The sequence below is a fragment of the Temnothorax nylanderi genome, unplaced genomic scaffold, assembly GCF_030848795.1.
Source record: "Temnothorax nylanderi isolate EJ_2023f unplaced genomic scaffold, tnyl_v1.0 TNYL_tig0448_pilon, whole genome shotgun sequence".
NCBI classification, from domain to species: Eukaryota; Metazoa; Arthropoda; class Insecta; order Hymenoptera; family Formicidae; genus Temnothorax; species Temnothorax nylanderi.
This window is the reverse complement of record NW_027249510.1, coordinates 1-12,841: the sequence shown is the minus strand read 5'-3', so window position 1 is coordinate 12,841 and position 12,841 is coordinate 1. Positions and strand designations below refer to the sequence as shown.

The 12,841-nt window shown below is 33.5% G+C and overlaps 1 pseudogene; it reads left to right on the top strand.

Moving 5' to 3' along the window:
- Positions 1-1,105: 1,105 nt before the first annotated feature.
- Positions 1,106-11,669, top strand: LOC139782885 (uncharacterized; annotated as a pseudogene).
- Positions 11,670-12,841: the final 1,172 nt, after the last annotated feature.

Sequence of the window (12,841 nt, the reverse complement as noted above, 5' to 3'; positions counted from 1 at the left end):
TTGTTACTCGAAATCCATGCAGATGGAACGAGATCCTTGAATCTTTCAATTTCGTCTTCTGTGTCTGTCTCAAATTCTACAATAGACCATTTTTTATCTTCATCAGTGCGCATTTTGCAAGGTGTCAATGCTTATACGTTTGCTTCTCTCTGGTACGTTTCAGCATCATTAGTAACCACTGATGGTGCTGTGGTGTTCTCCATTGTCATGTTCACATTATCACGTTCACTCATTGTGATCATTAGAAATTCCTATTAAAATACAAGAAATACATTAACATTTTTGAGATATAATAATTCAATACATATTAGCTAAATATCATTTTCAATCGTATATTTTTTGTAACTTCTCTCAAAAAATATCTTAGATGTAAAAAAAAGAATAAAATCATTGAATAATGCCAAATGTCTTTGTGACACTAAACTTGTGAATTATTTATTTATCTCATATGACAACGTGAGTTAAAATATTAGCAAAAATAAATGAACAATAGTAATAATATTAATAATACTAACAATAATACCACCACCAACAATAATAATAATAGATATCCAGGGTTCAAAATAATGCATTACTTTTTGTAATGTATTACGGTTTCATTAAAGATTATTTTTTTAATAACCAATACAAAGGTTTTCAATTACGCATTACTTTTTAAATAATTAGTGCGATTCTTTTCATTACACATTACTTTTCAAATAATCAATGCGGTTTTTTCCATTACGCATTACTTTTTAAATAATTAATGCGATTTTTTTCATTACGCATTACTTTTTAAATAATTAATGCAATTTTTTTCATTACGCATTACTTTTTAAATAATCAATGCGATTTTGTTTATTACGCATTACTTTTTAAATAATCAATGCAATTTTTTTTATTACGCATTACTTTTTAAATAATTAATCCGATTTTTTTCATTACGCATTACTTTTTAAATAATTGTTAAGGAGCGTTATAACCGTGCCGCGAGGCTGACGGCTATGCGCCTGCGGTCAGTCTCGTGGCACGGATTCGATTCACACGGGATTGATCGATCACGCGGTCCGGTGTGGTAGATCACGCGTTGACGCGGCCCTTTGGAGCGGTGCGCGCGGGCCCTCGGAGCGAAAGCGAGCGAACGGCGGGCAGACTCGATTCGTACACGGTAGCGGAAAGTTCTCTTCGCATCACGGCTGAAAATTTGTGCGTGGTTTCTCCACCGTTAAGCGCGGCATCGCCGCCAGTCTTTTTCGCTGAGTGCGCGAGTGATAGACACTCCAACCGTTATAATCGAGCTCAGCCCGAAGTTCAGCTCTGGACATTTGTCCGTGAAAAGCGGGAGCGTGTGTAGTCCGTCTCGCTGCCAAGAGTTCGTTCGCTCCGAAGGAGGAGCATCCGATCGACGCACGGCAAGATCCGTGTCGTCTCCGCTAAAGACCAACCAGATCGCCAATCGAATTCTGGCTACGACAGTGTCCGTGTAACAAACTTTGACTTGTAAATAAATTGCGTGATCAATTGACGAGTTCTCAATCGCCGCCCTCACCCTCGTTTCGCACTCTGTCTGAGTGGCTCCGGCATTCATCGCGCTCCAACAAAATCCAGTCGAGCACGAAACAATAATCAATGCGATTTTTTTCATTACGCATTACTTTTTAAATAATTAATGCGATTTTGTTTATTACGCATTACTTTTTAAATAATCAATGCGGTTTTTTTCATTACGCATTATTTTTTAAATAATTAATGCGGTTTTTCCATTTCGGATTACTTTTTTAATAATTAATAAGTAAAGAAATAATTACTTTTAAAAAAATTAATAAGTAATAGATTATTTTTTAATTTGAATTTTCATTACTCTGTACATGACAATTAATGTTACTGCTATGTCTCTCGTCAATCAACATGATGGCGCCCATGGAAAATGAGAAGACCACAATATTATGTACGGGAGACCGGGGCTAACTCGACACAATTTTTTCAAAGGCAATTTTCAACAATTAATTAAAATTTTCAAGCAAATTTAATGGTACACATTTAAAGAGCGTTCCTTCAGGTACAAAATTGCTTAAGGAAATTTTGCTGTACGTCGCTTAGTTTTGCCCCCGGGAAAGGAAAAGTGACGCGAAGACAAATTTTCAAATTAAAAAATGCCGGGGTAAACTCGACACTTTGCCTGATCGACACAATTTGATCTGGAACTTATTTTTTATTGTCTGAAACTAAATATAGATTTGTTTATCGTGTATTTAGAAAGTACAAAAATTTGGAATTAAGTAAAACAATCATTGAAAATAATGAGAACAAAAATTGTTGAACATTCAATTATTTTCATCTAAACTCATGTCTGAAAAACAATTTATGCAAGTAAATTCGCGATTACACGTGCGCACACATTTTTCATGGGCCATATAGCTGCATCACAAGCATCGTTTATTATTGGGAGCCAATAAAACAACGTGTCGACTTTGCCCCGTCGACTTTGTCCCGAATGTCGTTTTTTACTTTTGTTACTCCAAAAATATAAAAATTTTGAAAATATGCAAAAACTATTATCAGATTCGTATAAAGCATCGAATTTCCCATCAAAATCACTTACCGGTAGATTCGCAAGAGTAAAGCTCGATGAAAGAGTAGACATTTTCGAGAGATCAGAAAAATTACTTTTCACTATCAAAAACGCTTATGTCGCGTTAAAAATTACACTATAACTCAGAATGTTACCAAATTCCGTTGATAATACTGGCACATAAAGACGCATTTACAGTAGGAAAGGCAAGTTTCTACGATAGATTTAAATTGGCAAAAAGCCTAGTGTCAAGTTTTCCCCGGTGCCGAGTTAGCCCCGGTCTCCCCTACACGTACAATTTACGTACTATATTCATTCTTCGCCTACTATATGTGTATCAAGCAGGGATGAACAGTAATATTTATTTTCAATAATCCGTACATAAAACGAATAATAAACAAAAATTTCAACGATTTTTTCCATTACGGATTACTTTTTAAATAATTAATGCGTTTTTTTTCATTACGCATTACTTTTCAAATAATCAATGCGATTTTTTCCATTACGGATTACTTTTTAAATAATCAATGCGATTTTTTTCATTACGCATTACTTTTTAAATAATCAATGCGATTTTGTTTATTACGCATTACTTTTTAAATAATCAATGCGATTTTTTTCATTACGCATTACTTTTTAAATAATCAATGCGATTTTTTTCATTACGCATTACTTTTTAAATAATTAATCCGATTTTTTTCATTACGCATTACTTTTTAAATAATCAATGCGATTTTTTTTATTACGCATTATTTTTTAAATAAATCAATGCGGTTTTTCCATTTTGGATTACTTTTTTAATAATTAATAAGTAAAGAAATAATTACTTATTAAAAAATTAATAAGTAATACATTATTTTTAATTTGAATTTTCATTACTCTGTAGATATCTATATTGCATAATTCAGTAAAAAGATGTGTTGCACACAAATGTTAGTAAAATATTGCGCAAAAAGTGATGCACGGCACAATATTGTTATATATAAAGCTAAAATCTGTCTCCTGTTATGTAAAGCTATACTTTGAAATGTTTACGATTTATCATAAATCATAAGCGGTCATGCAATGTATATACAGGGTGAATTTTATTTCCTGAACCAGTCTTTTACCATCAAAGGCGAGATACCGACCGTACTTGTAACTAACTTATCGGCTGTGGCGTACGTTGAGCCGCGCGAACCGAAGTCCTTTTGAATTCAAGCGCCTTAAGAACTATAAATCGCATTACGGGCAATATGTAGTACGCTCGAAGCTACATTTACTCAATAAATTAAAGCGGGAAAATACATATTCTTATAAATAGAATAATTGCATGGCTCTATTTCTCTATAAGAATAAATATTTTACCGCATATTTTTTGCGTATGAAAATAATTGCTTAAAAATTTACCTGATTTCACGCTTTCAGACTTCTTTGGTATGTAAGACTCAAACAGAAATATGTTAAAATCATATTGCGTAAAAGCACATACGGATATATAAAAAAATATATCAGCGTGTGACATGCGTAACATGTTCACAACATATTTCTATTTTTATTTGAGAAAAGGCTCAAAATGACCCCCTTCCACTTTTTCACAAAGTACTGCTCTGTCCAAGATTGCCTTATGTACCCGGCGTAAGGTCTGAGGACGAATTGCACGACAAGCTCGTACAATTCTATCCTTCAGATCTTCAGGGCTAACAGGTCGCGTAGCGTATACCTGCTGCTTCAGATAACCCCATAGGAAAAAATCAAGAGGTGTAAGATCTGGTGAACGCGGTGGCCATTCGCGGGGACCATAAAGTCCGATCCAACGGTTTCCGAATTTCCTATTTAATAACTCTCTTGTTGCCTTGGCAGTGTGTACAGGATGGCCGTCCTGCTGGAACCACATATTAATACGTGATTCCAGTGGCACCTCATCTAACAAGGCAACAAGTTTATTTGTAAGGAAATTTCGGTATCTTTCGCCATCGACCTTGCCATCAATAAAATATGGACCTATGATGTGATCACCGAGAATACCCGCCCAAACGTTCACCGACCACCTGACTTGAGAATGTGCTTGTTCCATCCAGTAGGGATTCTCTCTGACCCAATAACGTGAGTTATGGCGGTTAATGATGCCATTGTTTTGAAAGGTACATTCATCAGAGAAAAGAATGTATTTGGAGAAGTCATAATTCTCCTCACTCACATTAAGGAGCCAACTACAATACTCCAGCCTACGGGGTTTATCATTAGCATACAATTCTTGGGTCAGAATAACTTTATAAGGATGGAAGTGAGCCGACTTTAGAGCCTTACATACCGTTGACTGACTAATTTCTTGGTAGTGTGCTATAGTTCGCGTACTTGTTGTCGGATAGTCCACAACCATTTGCTCAATTGCCGCTTTGTTTATTCGCGGTGTTCGTCCTTTACGAAAATAATAAAACAATAATAAAAGTACATAATATTTACAAATAATGATACAAGTATACATAATATTTAAAATATTAATAGAAAATTTTGTAAATAAATACCTGGACGCTTAACAGGTTTAAATTGACCAAATTTTCGCAACCGCGACTCCAGCCTCATAAAAAATACATGATCCGGATGCTTTCGCTCTGGATATGTTAAAGCATAGGCTCTTGTGGCTATTCGTGGGCGTCGATTGTACTTGCCATAAAGCAATATCATGTCTGTCATTTCGGCGTTCGTAAAATTGTGTGTCATTTTCGTACGATCTTTACTTACACGAAATGTTACGAAACGAAGCAAGAGAAACGATCTCACTGCGAATGTCGACGTGTACAAACAAAAGAACGTAAAAACAAATAAACATCAGTTTCCAAGCAGAAGGATTGTCGATATTCGTTTTTACATTTTCTTACTTTTCGTTACCGCGGGAAACTACGACAGCTTATGCTCTAAGATACTCGGAAACTCTAACTTCATAAAAAAGTGTATTTTCCATCAGCACCAAAAGTGTTTATTTGTTTTTACGTTCTTTTGTTTGTACATACACGTCGACATTCGCAGTGAGATCGTTTCTCTTGCTTCGTTTCGTAACATTTCAATACATTTCAATACACAAAGAGGTCAGATTAACATGTAGCTGTGCGTGTGTCTTTCGTTTTGCGAACTGCGGCCTATGTAGACGAGTTATGCCAATGGTGCTGTTTTTCCCGCTGCCTGCGGCCGGTGGGGACACGCACACAGCTGTCGGAGCCGTGTACGTGTAACGACTGTGACGCTCGAGCGTCACACGTACACGGCTCCGTTAGCTGTGTGCGTGTCTCCACCAGGCCGCAGGCAGCGGGCAAAACAGCACCATTGGCATCTCTGTGTAGACCAGGCTTTATGTAAAATAAAAAAACATCATGTTATAAGAATTCTAGCCAAAAATGAAATCTGTTGAATCTATGTCGATTTGACATCGATGTCGATTGATAATCGTCGATGAATAATCGCTGTCGAATACTGAGTGATATTTTTTAGTATTTTGTAAAAAATTGTCTTATAATTTTTTTTATGAATAATTTTTTCCAGTCATATATACATTATCGCACGGTCGCACCATCGCACTCGATGTTTTGAAGAAGAAGAATTAAGAGCCGTATTGTTCGCTGAAAAGCGGCAAGAGCCAATATTATATAAGAAGATATATAAGAAGAAGAAAAAGACGATTAGACGATCTTTTTGAAGAAGAAGACGTTAATAATACACGATGGCAGAGGACGATAGGCCTGTAAGTATAATCAACGTTCGATATACATATCAACATCGATATCAACAGTCATATATACATTATCAGTTCATATATTTTATTCTTAAAAACATTAAAATATTTTAACATTAATATAGTTAAATACACTACAAAAAAAATAGAAAACACTTTTTACGCCCTAAAAATTGGGCTATTATCAAAACGCAGAAACTCAGCGAAAAACCATTGCAGACAAAAAATTAAAAAAGCTTTTTGAAGTTTGAAGTTAAAAGTTTCAACTTTAAAAACTACTATTAATAGTTTTTCAAAATTTGTTTATTTTTCTTGTTCCGTGATTTAAAAAAGAACATATTGTTCTGTTTCTTAAAATTATGTGTATTTGACATTCTGCAGCTCAATAAAAAAATTTCTGTCGAAAAATTCGGCTCAAGTTTATAAACTACAATCGTTAAAAAAAACGCTAACCAAATGCTTTTTTTAAACTTTTCCTGTGATTTTTTTGACCGAGATATACGATGTTGAAATCTGTACTTTTTAGAAGTGTCGGTACTTGGCGAAAAATCATCGTAGGCAAATAATTAAAAAAAGATTTTAAAGCTTGAAGCTTCAACTTTAACACGCCTACAATGGTTTTTTAATTCGTCTACGATGATTTTTTCGCCGAGTATTGATACCATATCTAAAAAGTATAGATTTAGTTTTTAAAGCACAAAACAAGGAAGATAAACGAATTTAAAAAGCTATTGGCAGCGTGTTAAAGTTGAAACTGTAAGTTTTAAAATGCTTTTTTAATTTTTTGTCTACAATGATTTTTCGCCGAGTTTCAGCGGTTTGAAAATAGCTCAATTTTTAGTATAGAAAGTGTTCCCTATTTTTTTTTTAGTAGTCTATGAACATATTACTTACTATAAACAATTAGATATCTTGAAAAAAAATAGTTACTGTAATTATAGTTATTATAGAACTAAAGATCTTGCAATATTTTATATGATACCGGTGATGTTTATGTCAAATCATGCGTAAACTTATGTCTCCGACTTACGTTTATGACACTATCTGAAACAGTTCCGACAATCTTTGTACTCTTGACTATTTTTTTATGCAGTTTTTTATATAACGCAATTTTTTTTGCACGATTTCCTTGCTCTACGGTGTAAAATAAAATGTCTTTTGTATTCCTATATCTTCTTTACACGAGTTTTTTCCCCAAATAATGTGATCTTTTTAACGCTTACACAGTACACTTTACCACGTAAAAAGAGAGTTAAGTGTATCATATATAGGATGTTCCATTTTTAATGATAACCTCAAACATATCTTGAACAATGCATTTTAGAGAAAAATGTTTCAGACAGAAGTTGCATGGATTATGGGGGGGACAAATGATGGTAACATCAATTTTTGAAAAAATTAGTTTTTTAAGGAAACCAGAGGTCTACCATTTTTTTAAATTAAATTATAAAGTTGAGGAAAAAAAAAGGCCAATAATCATTCGTGGCCCGTAGGTTTAAGATTTATATAGCGCTTTAATTATTAACTTAATATGATATTTTAAATATCTATCGGCTGAAGAAGACTCGGTGAAGTCAAAACGTTCCAGTTTTGTATTGCAATTTTAATAATTATATGGTTTAACATCCATTTCGGCACGATTATTGACGATTTTTTTCCTCAATTTTATTTTATACGAGCATAAATTATATAATTTTTTACATAAAATGATTCTTCTAGTATTCCGCATATAAATTATTAGTATTAAGGTACAATTATTAAAAAAATCAATACTTTACGAGATATATTATACTTCATTCTGATACATTTTAACGTAAAATATAAAATATCTCGTAAACTATTTATTTTTTGGTAACTGCACCTTAATACTTTTAAGCACAGATAATGAGATAAACCAATTAGTGTAAAGAAAACAGAATTGATCTTTTTTTAAGAGAATGTGTTTTCTCTACACCAATTGGTTTATCTCATTATTCTGTGCATAAAATATTAAGGTACAATTTCAAAAAATGAATAGTTTATGAGATATTTTATATTTCACGTTAAAATATGTCAGAATAAAGTATTATATATTTCATAAAGTATTGATTTTTTGATCATTTACCTTAATACTTTGATATGCAGAATAACTAGAAGAATTATCTTATGTAAGAAAATCATATAATTCCATTTTTTAAAATGATGGTGACCTTAGTGTTTCCTTGAAAAATCGATTTTTTCGAAAATTGATATTACCATTATTTGCCCTTTCCAAATCATGTAACTTTTGTCTAAAACATTTTTCTCTAAAATGCATTGTTCAAGAAATATTTAAAGTTCACATTTAAAATAAAACACCATGTATAACCTTAAGGTGTCTTAATATTATAGCTTGTAACATTATACGTGCTTTTTGTTCATTTTGAAGATCATAGAACAGAACTTCAAGAGATCGTTAAATCGAAAAATACGTAAGCTTGCTACAAAGCGCCTTAGATTAGACAGAGTCAATGCTATTGTGAAACAGCAGCGTTTTAATTCTCTCAGTGACAGTACTGATGATATGGAGGAAAATATTACATTTTGTAATGAGTCATCTGAAGATGATGGCTATAACTGCGTTTATTTTCATGAAGAAAGTCAGAATGAACAGAATGCTGTTTGAACACATTGACTATGGACTGGATTCATCAATAAATGAAATTGATAGCGTGAATCTTACTGCTTCTGAAATTGCAAGTGATGATAACAGTGACAGTATTGTTTCATCACAAACAGAGGTTCAGACAGATGTTGCTTCCATTACTTCTGAAAGTAACGAAGAAAATAATACATCAGACGAAGAGCAAGTGGATTTTGCTAATGAAAATGAGAAGGCTCAGTATGTTACAGCTGCTATAGAAGCATGGGCTCGTGAGCCAGGAAGACTTTCAAAGAGGAAGCTAGATGATCTACTTTCTAAACTTCATCCTGTATTTCCAAACTTACCTCTTAGTTATAAAACCCTTTTACAAACTCCTGGAATTAATTTAATACCAGTTGATGGTGGAAAATTATGGTATAAAGGAATTACATTCAATTTAGATTCTATGGATTTACAGGAATATTTAGCACGTTTTCATGAAATTATCATTGATATCAATATGGATGGACTCCCTCTCCACAAAAGCTCTCCGATCAGATTTTGGCCTATATTAGGTAGGATCGTAAGAACAAAAAATGAGCCTTTTATTATTGCACTTTTTAAAGGAAGAATCGATCCTAGTGTAAAGGATTTTCTTAAGCCTTTTGTGAAAGAAGTTGCTCACTTGCTTCAAAATGGTTACACAAACAATGATATTGCTTATAAATTTTCGATTAGGCATTATATTTTAGATGCCCCAGCTCGTGCAAAAGTAAAGTGTTGTATTGAACATGGAGGATATTGCGCTTGTGAGAAGTGTGAGGTTGTAGGAGAATGGATTGACCATCGCATGACATATATAAAACTTGATGAGACTCTGAGAACTGATGAGTCATTTCGTGACCAAGAACAACCATATCATCATCTGGACCGCTCTCCATTGCTTGACATAGAAGGTCTTCTAGTGTCTCAGTTCCGCTTAGATGCACTACATCTTATCGATTTAGGTGTGTTCAAGAGATTCCTCTTAGCTCTTCTAAAATGGAATGGACCTTGGAAGCTGCACCGTGACACTGTTACGGCTATTTCCCATAAGCTAGAAATGCTGAGGGACTCATATCCATCGGACTTCAATAGACCTCCAAGATCTTTCGAGGATTTTACCTATATGAAAGGCACGGAGTACAGACGACTTTTGCTGTATGATGGTGTTTTAGTTTTTCGTGATTATTTAGATGAAAATGTTTATAAACTTTTTTTACTTTTGCCATTTATATCTTAAGAAGTCCTGTGTTTGTGAGAAATCTTTGTGGCTATGCAGACCAATTATTAAGGACCTTTATTAATCATTCTGCAGATGTATTTGGAAAAAGATTTGTTGTGTATAACGTTCACAGCATGTGTCACCTGTCTAAAAAATGTGAAGAACATGGCGCACTTGATACTTTTAGTGCTTATCCTTTTGAGAACAAGTTGTTTTCAATTAAAGCATCTCTGCAATCGGGATATAAACCGCTCAAACAAGCTGCATATCGTGATTTGGAGAAATCACGACATGTTGATATTGTCTTTGAAGATCATGAGAATGAAGTGCATTTAGAAGCTCAGAGAAGATTTGTACTTAATGAGATAATAGATGGTCTGCAATTCAGAAGAATTAAAGTAAACGATACAATTTTTAAGTGCAACAAGAAAGATTCCTGTTTTAAAACTGTTGAGGGTGATATTGCTGTCCTCCACAATATTGTACAGAGACATGGTAAAGTTTTTTTTGTTGGATACTCTTTTACACAGATGGAAGACGTCTATCAGTATCCTCTGCCTTCGTCAGAACTAGGCATTATACAATTAAAAGATATCAGTGAGGAAAGGCGTGTTTTTCCTCTTACTGAAGTTGTTGCTAAATGCTGGCTTATTCCCGATAGAGAATGTTTTTTATGTTTTCCGTTGCTTCATACTATGCCTCTCCTCAACTAGTTTTTCTTTGTCTCCTTCTAATGCTGTATAGTTGATAAGCAATGTAAGTAATGTAGTCTATTAATATTTCTGTTCTTTCAGTGTAATGGTATAATTATCACTAAAGTGATTTATTGTATATTCTAATTTGTTTTCTTGTCTTTTTCCCTTCTGTATTTGCATATGTGATAAAGTTAATTGAGCTGCTGTATAGCAAAATTGTATTTTAGAGCTTGAACAACTGTGATGTAGAGTATAAATTCATTTAAATGAATGTAACATAATTATGTTACATAAAATTTGGATAATATGATAGATGTTCTGTTTGTGATTCTAATTTCTAATTAAAATTATTAATAAAAACAGTTTTTTTGTATTTGTACGATAATTATCAGTTTTTTATGTTTCTATTATTGATCTCTCTCCTGATGTGATAACAATTAATGTTTCCATACACTTTTAGTTCTTTCCCTTTTTAAATTTTATCGTGTCTTTTTTGCAGTTTGTGGTGTTGAAATTTTTAACACACGAAGGAAAGAGGCTAACTTCTGATGACGATGTATTTTATGCTATTGGTCTTACCCGATGGTTCACAACTGAATTAGATGAAAATATGGAAGTACAGACAAAATGGCCTCCTAGATCTGTAGATGCCGGAAGCTTAGTAAGGAAGGAAAAACCGCCTGATCCAAATTGGGGAGAGGAAACCGTTTTGATTAAGAGATTTTATGGTAAGTAGGTTTTTTATGGGAAAGGTGGGGAAAAATTGTCAACTTCTTAAAGCATAAATTGTAATGGGTTGTGTTCCAGTGATATTTATAATAATTCGAAGCACCTTCGTATTTCATGCTAGCAATATGTTAAAAATCTCAAATTTTCCATGTTGTATAAAATTACTCTTTCAAAAAATATACAGTTATTTTTGCAAAACTATTTTTAAGTCAGTATTATGTCTTTTTCTTAATTTTACTATACCATCAGCAATTGTTCTTGTTCTGTCTAGTCATTTTTTCATAATTTAATTATTTTTCTTGTAATGTTTTTGTCTGTTTTTTTCATGCTAATTTAAAAGTGTTAAATCTCTACGTTTCCTATGTTAAGCAGTCAATGAATTAAGTGTTAAACATTTTTTCCTGTCTAGATTGCTTCCCAGCTTTTGTAATTAAATAACTTCCATAGGGTTATTCTATTTAGATCTGTAACAGAAGAAATTATTTTTGGAGTAATTGATTAAGGCTCCTGGGTAGTCACCGCGGCCATATTGGATTCTTACTATCGAGGCGAGGAAAACACCCAATTTTGTTGTGCGTGCCATTTTCAAATAAAAAGACATTTCAATAAAACATCACTATAGATTGTTTCAGAACACTTCCGAAATTGGCCGAAAACTACCCTTTTCCCTCGACAATAAACAAACAGCCATAAACGAAGCCTAAACATACGAGAAAAACAGCCGTTTAACGACTATCGAAAGGAGGTGAAAACGTTCCTTCCGCGTGCAAATCTTACTTTCGGCCAATTTTACGACTTTCACGAATACGTTAAACGTTAGAGCACAAGCACAGAACGAATAATAAAGAAATAGCACGCACAACAAAATAGGTTGTCAACATGTTACAAAGGACAGAATTCTCCATGGAGAGGGTTCTGATTTCTGCCGCGACGGTACGTCGCCACCGTCAACGCAGAGTTCTCGGCTGAGGGACCAGGAGCCTTAAGTAAAATGTTCAACAAGTTCTTCAATATTTTGTCCTACTTCAATACTTTGATTTCTATTCAATAAACTATCATCGTCTACATTTTGATGATCAAGTGTTTCTTCTCTTCGTTTTGATACAAGGATGCTTTATCTTTGTAAGATTTTTGCAGAGTGAATTACTAAAAGTGTTGCAGGCTAATATTTAGTATATGTTGTAGTTAAAAAAATCAAGGTGTTTTTTGGAATGACCTTAACAACTTTACTTTAGAAAATTAACTTTATCACCCAATGCCCGCTACCAAACAGGAAAATAAGAATTTTATA